The sequence below is a fragment of the Mastomys coucha genome, unplaced genomic scaffold (genome assembly GCF_008632895.1).
Source record: "Mastomys coucha isolate ucsf_1 unplaced genomic scaffold, UCSF_Mcou_1 pScaffold16, whole genome shotgun sequence".
NCBI classification, from domain to species: Eukaryota; Metazoa; Chordata; class Mammalia; order Rodentia; family Muridae; genus Mastomys; species Mastomys coucha.
This window is the reverse complement of record NW_022196898.1, coordinates 64,583,259-64,590,132: the sequence shown is the minus strand read 5'-3', so window position 1 is coordinate 64,590,132 and position 6,874 is coordinate 64,583,259. Positions and strand designations below refer to the sequence as shown.

General features: G+C 43.2%; 1 protein-coding gene across 5 annotated transcripts in view; it reads right to left on the bottom strand.

Annotated features, from left to right (window-relative positions):
* Positions 1 to 6,396, bottom strand: part of Frrs1 (ferric chelate reductase 1) — a 53,555-nt gene extending 47,159 nt beyond the window's left edge. The window contains exons 1-2 of one of the 5 annotated variants that reach the window (XM_031375285.1): positions 3,512 to 3,685; positions 2,688 to 2,833 (exon numbers count right to left, since the gene is read on the bottom strand). The gene's annotated coding sequence lies outside the window, so the exon portion shown is untranslated. Of the gene's footprint in view, positions 1 to 1,305; positions 1,345 to 2,687; positions 2,834 to 3,511; positions 3,686 to 4,128; positions 4,367 to 6,289 lie in introns of those variants that run through there. The other 4 variants (XM_031375286.1, XM_031375283.1, XM_031375284.1 and 1 more) reach the window with 4 other exon arrangements.
* Between the last annotated feature and the right edge of the window lie 478 nt (positions 6,397 to 6,874).

Genomic DNA, 6,874 nt, shown 5'->3' with positions numbered 1-6,874 from the left:
TGAACCTATTTTGGGTGGTGTCATTACTGAGCTGGAGGTCCTGGGTTCTATAAGAAAGCAGGCTGAGCAAGCCATGTGAATCAAGCCAGTAAGTACTATCCCTCCATGGCTTCTACAACAGCTCCTATCTCCAGGTTCCTGCCCTGTTTGAGTTCCTGTCCTGACTTCCTTCACAGATGAACAGTGTTGTGGAAATGTAAGCCAAATAAACCTTTCCCTCCCCATTTTGGTCATGGTATTTTGTCAAAGCAGTAGCAACCGTAACTAAGACAGCCATATAGACATGTATACACAAATACACACACACACACACACACACACACACACACACACATCATTAAAATATTAAGCTAACATGTGTTACTTAACTTTTTAAATTTCAGTTTGTCTGTTTAGGGTTTTTTATTTGTTTTTTTGTTGTTGTTTTGTTTTGTTTTTAAACAGTCTGTAAGCTACACTGGCCTAGAACTTACTATGTAGCCCAAACTGGCCTCAAACTGAAACTCAATCCTCCTGCCTCAGCCTTCCAAGTATTAGGATTACAGCCACCATACCCAGTTTGTTTGAATTTCTAGTATGACTAATAACCAAACAGACGGGGGCTGGTGAGATGGCTCAGTGGGTAAGAGCACTGACTGCTCTTCTGAAGGTCCTGAGTTCAAATCCCAGAAACCACATGGTGGCTCACAACCACCCGTAATGAGATCTGACACCCTCTTCTGGTGTGTCTGAAGACAGCTACAGTGTACTTAATTATAATAATAAAAAAAAATCTTTAAAAAAAAAAATACCCAAACGGACACAATGAACATAGTCAAAAACTCTCTCTGACAGCGGCAATCTTTTAAGAGTGCAGGTCAGCCTGGGTCCTATTGCCAGAGTCAAGATTGTAAACTCAGCCAAGGTCGTAAACTGGTGGGAAACAATCCAATAGCCCAAAGCCACACTTCTCTACTGAGAATCTCATACATGTATATAATGCTTTGATCAAATGGACCCCCTTTTTCCTCCCTTCTGATTCCTCCTCTGTCTCCCCTAACTTTTCCCTTCCAGTGTCATGTGCTGTTTTTAGACCCACTGAATCCACTTAGAGCTGCCTATAAGTGCATGGGTGTAGGACCATCTACAGAAGCCTGAGTAAAGGGGCCACATCCCTGAAGAAAATTGACTCTCTCTTCTCTAGTAGCCATCAGTTGTCAATTGCTTTGGGGCCAGGGTAGGACTCCATAAATCCCTCCTGATCCACGCTAGGATTTAGGCTAGCTCCATCTTAAATACTATTATTCTGTTAAATGGATATAGTACCAAACTGCCCCTTAAGTTCTTATCTTTTCACCCATAAAATAGGTCATCTCTCAGTCATCATTGAAGACGCTTCTATTGGCAGTAGATGGTGATTAATGAGGACCCACAGCTGCCCAGTCTGCAGAGAATAAGAGAGGGTGGCACGCTTAGTGCTAAATGGGAAATTTATGCCATACTCCTTTCCCCTAAGATTCTGGCATCTGGAATATAACAAAGGTTGTAAGAGCCAGAGGCAGTGGACCGTCCTCGTAAAGATAGTATCTGCCAGACATGACAGAGCCACTGTACACATAAGCTTACAGGGTCTGTGACTTTATGCACAGGACAAACATTTGGTTTTAAACAAATCAGCTGCCAGTCGGTGGTGGTGCAGGCCTTTAATGCCAGCACTTGGAAGGCAGAAGCAGGTGGATTTCTGAGTTCGAGGCCAGCCTGGTCTACAGAGTGAGTTCCAGGACAGCCAGGGCTATACAGAGAAACCCTGTCTCAAAAAACCAAAAAAAAAAAACAAAAACAACAAACAAACAAACAAACAAAAATTAGCTGTGAATATTTGGAGATCAGGAAAAGTCATAAGAAATCTGTACCTCTGACATCTTCTAAATAATCTGGCCATCAGGTAACACTAAGCCTATATTCCCACCTGACCTGTACTGAAGAGGTGCGTGCCCTCCTGGGCCAGGCAGAGGGGCTCTGCATCTCTAAAAAGGGCCACACTCATTATGTGCCCAGACCCTATAAATAGGAGATTCTCTGTGTCACCCTACATTCAGGACCTACCCAGCATTTGTTATAATTCTATTCCTTACTAAAATTCTTTGCAGGTTTCACAACTTACAATTAGGAGGAAAAAAAAAAAACTACTACAAGTATACATTATAAAATTATATAACTATTCAGAAATACATTCAATTGATTGCACACCTTCAGTCCTGTCCCTTGGGAGGCAGAGGCAGATGGGGTCTCTGTAAGTTCAGGACACCCAGGGCTACACCTATAAATAAATAAATAAATAAATAAATAAATAAATAAATAAATAAAATATATTAAATTGCTCACACAATAATTTGATTTGGTTCTTCTTTTTCTTTTCTTTCTTTCTTTCTTTTTTTTTGGGGGGGGGGAATAGGGGGGTTGAGACAGGGTTTCTCTGTATAGCCCTAACTGTCCTGGAACTCACTCTGTAGACCAGGCTCACCTCAAACTCAGAAATCCGCCTGCCTCTGCCTCCCAAGTGCTGGAATTAAAGGCGTGTGCCACCACTGCCCGGCTCGGTTTCACTTTTCAAACGCTGCCATGCTTCCTTTTTTTATTAGTTTTAAAACACCCACAATTTGCAGTGTCCATTTAAACACCCTCAACCGCTATCTCCTATGACCTACCATATTAAACCATAAGGTATTTCTGTGTTTAAATTGGTCCTCTAATTTCTAAGTTGCATTTGGGGTGGGGGTTACATGCCTCCGCATGCTGTAGAGGTCATCGGACAACTTGCAGAAGTCAGTTCTCTTCTTCCATCATGTACAACCTAGAGGTTTGAACAATGGTCATCAGGCTCTCTGAACCATCTCCCCTACTTTGATCCTATCCATTTACCCAATATCACTTGAGCAAATTATTTATTCTCACTCTCATTTAGTCTTTTTATTTTCAGAGGCAGTACCAGTTTTTTTTAAAAAGACAAAACAAAACAAAGCTACTTTGTGAGAATTAAATAAAACACCTTAACCAGGTACACACTTTTAATCATAGTAGTCGGAAGGCAAGGCAAGCAGATCTCTGTGAGTTTGAGACCAGCCTGGTCCATAGAGAGAATTCCAGGACAGCCAGGGTTTCTTAGTGAGCTCATAAGCCAAGTCTCCAGCTAAAATAGCCTTCTTTCCTTGGAATCTTGCCCGATCTTACCAACTCGAAATACGTTTTCTTTTTCTTAGAAATGTGCTATTAGCTAATAAAAACTTGTATCACGTTTTTCTGCTACAATCAGTGACTTACGTGTAGCAAAAGAAAAAGGCATGCCTACAGTGCTTTTGTAAAAAGAAATTCAAGAGAATCTGACATTGTGTAAACAGAGAGGTGTGACAGAGAAAGTGGAGCAAAACGGACACATTTACCTAAAAATAACTTCTAAAACTTATCGGCTGAACAAAACCATCTACCACAGACCCGAGCTTTGTTACGAATAAACCAACAGATTAAATCTCACCTTGGTGTTAGCCTAGTATAAAAGGGTCGGTCCACGTTCCTTTCTTCCTTTTAGATCAGGGGAGGAAAAATGCAACTGAACTGAAAGTTTAAAGTTTAGCTTGTGTTAGGAGAAATTCCAGATAGCACATTAGCTAGTTGAAAATTTCCCTTTGACCTTAGACATTATGGGGGAAAAAAAGAGAAATAAAAAAAGGAAAAAAGAAAAGAAAAGAGGCTGCTGGACACACACACACAAAACACAGAGAGTAACCCTCACATGGGCAAATTATGACATTAGTTTTCAGTGTAAAAGCCAAGTTGCCGTTGTTCAATTTTTCTTATGGTGCACAAGTTAAAGTCTTTTAAAATACTTTTCAGGCCCTCGTGCTTGTCTGTCCTTACTACTACCCCTTTCTTGGGATTAGGGCTCCTTAGTCAAAGTCACGAGGCGCATTGGGAACCTAAATCGTTAGAGAGATCAAGACAGCCCTGGCGGCGAGCGCAGCCCTCGTCCAGCCTCCCGACTGCCGGACCACGCAGGTGCCTGCTCTCGCCGCTGTCGCCCAGTCAACTCTGATTTTTATAAGCTTTGCCAAGAGTCTTGATGCAGAAAACTAAAACAGAACGGACTCTTACCTTGAGCAGCAGAGGCAGCCTGACCAACTTCCGGCTTGGCTCGGGCGGGTACCATGAAGCTGCAACTAGGCGGAGCCAGCTATACTGAGTAACCCGCAGGGAAGGCTGGCGACCCAAGCGGCGCTACCTGGTTTCCAAGCCCGGGATGGGCTACACTTCTACACATCTGAAACTAAAAGGGTGCTGTTTCTAAAAAATAAAAACGCTCTTCGAGTTTTTAACTCACTAGTTACACTTTCCTTGGTTTTCTCCACAAGCCTATTTGAATACATACCTGTTGCCTGTGACTCGCAAGACAAAAAAGCACCTGCTTCTGTCTGAGCGAGGTAGTCATATTCAGGAAATGAATAGGAGACCCAGTTCCACTGCAATTTCATTTTGCAGTGTGAGTACTGAAGTAAGTAGACAGTACCAGAGGCATGCTGATGGTTTGGTTTGGTTTTTAATGATTGGCTGAATATAGAATTGAAATTTACCGTGAGGATTTACAGGACCACCCCCGCGCCCTTTGTTTTTGTTTTGAGACGGGGTTTCTCTGTGCAGCGGCCTTAGCTGTGCCTCTGAATGCTGGGATTAATGGGGTGCACCACCACTCCCCGGCTTTAGTCCTTCTCCCCACCCTACCTTTTTTTTTTTAAATCTAGCAGCACTCCACATACTATTTAAATTACCTACAAAAAGCTGTAAAGAAATCGTAGCGCACAGTTTGGTTTTGTTTTCGAGGGTAGGGGTTGGGGGTTGAGACACTGTTTCTCTGTGTAGTCTTGGCTGTCCTAGAACTAGCTGTGTAGACGAGGCTGGTCTCAAACTCTCAGGGATCCTCCTGCCTCTGACTCCAGATTGCTGGGATTAAAGGTCTGCGCTACCACCACCCAAAGTGCACAAACTATAAAATGTGAAAGAACTCTTTTTAAATTTCTTTTTGTAAAGTACAACTTGAATTGCATGTGATTTGTTGCTTTCCACTTTCTCTGAAGTCTTTAGTCTGTGCCTTACATTATTTTGCAAAAGAAAATGTGCAGTGCTAAGGAAAAAAAATCTATATCTGAAAAATGTTAATTAACAACGTCATTCTCCAACCTTGACTAACCTGGGAGGACCGGAGGGCGGGGGCAGAGGAGGGAGAGGATCATGAGGCATGCTTTGACCTGTGGTTACCCATTGCTCAACACCAGTAAATTCTTTAGATCCTTTTGAAGAGAGAAGTGATAGGAAAGAACACCCACGTCTGAATTGTCGAGTAAAAACTAGTAACATTTAACAACCGCCCCACCCGCCCCCAACCCTACCCGCCCCCACACCCCCACACCCTCGCAGCGGCCACCGCCCCAGGAGATTAAAAAGAGGCTTTAACTAAAGAGAGCCCAAATCTTGTTTTCCAACCTAAAACAGCTGGGAACATTAATACTTTTCCACTAAGTCAACTGACTTTCAGCTCAAAACCACAGACTTGGGGTTCAATTTGGGCCCCTATAAGCCGTGTTTGGCCACCTACCCTCCATAATCCAATTTTAAAAACCTAACTAAAAAAGAAAATTAAGGCCGGGCGGTGGTGGCACACCCCTTTAATCCCAGCACTTGGGAGACAGAGGCAGGCGGATTTCTGAGTTCGAGGCCAGCCCGGTCTACAGAGTGAGTTCCAGGACAGCTAGAGCTACACAGAGAAACCCTGTCTCAAAAAACTAAAAAAAAAAAAAAGAAGAAGAAGAAGAAGAAAATTAAAAGGAGAGATTTATCAAGTGGTTGACTACCATAGGGAAAAGGGAGAAAAAAGAAGTCTGGACACATACTACACACACACACACACACACATGCACACTCACACAGTGTGTGTCTGTCTTCCCAGTTTAAGGGTAAGATTCCAGGTTATCTCTTGCAAGGTCATCTGACAAGTTCTAACAAATTCCTCCTCTGGAGGCCCCCAGAGCTTCAACTGTTTCAGCTCCTTGCTGGATATTCCTGGAGAGAATTTCAATAACGCAATCGCCGTAAAGGGAGGTATAAAGATCTCCTTAGAATATATTCATCTATTCCAGTCTGAGAGACGGTGAGAGACGGTTACTCCACTTCCTGTCGTTGTAATTAGGCCTGGCCTTGCTCACTTTGCACACCAAAAGTAAGCTAAAAGTCTATGAAAGGAATAATACTTCGAATAACTTACCTTGGAGCACTCTTAGGAAGCTGTTGGGTGAAGGTGAGGCTAGCCCTTTCGGAAGACACCCCTCCCACACTTATCACTTCCTCCAAGTCCTCTGCTACATCTGTTCCTATCACTCTCTGCCAGGCTGGTCTCTACAGCCTTGTTATCAGTTGCCACAAAAAAAGGCCAAGTTTATTTAAAACGCCAGGTGGAGCCTGAAATCTAAGATGCTCGAGGCTACAGAATTTGAGCCACTCACAAGCCTCTAAATCCACGCCTCCTGACCCACCTTCAGGACCCTTCACAACTCTTAGCCTGCCTTGAGTCCCTTCCTTTGGTTATCAGACTACTGGACTCCAAGAAACTAGAGTTCTCCCAGGAGAACTCCTCTGGAGAGGAGAAAAGGCTGGAGAGTTGGGGACAGCCAGAGGAGGAACTTGTCCCCAGGAGAGATTTACAACTTGTCCTCATAGCCTTACAAGACAGGATGGAAACCGGACAGTGACAAACAGGACCACAACTTGGCCCATGCTGCTTGGTTCTGTCCATGTGTATGTATACATAAGAAATACCAAATACGAGTCTTTTTTTTATCAAATACTATAA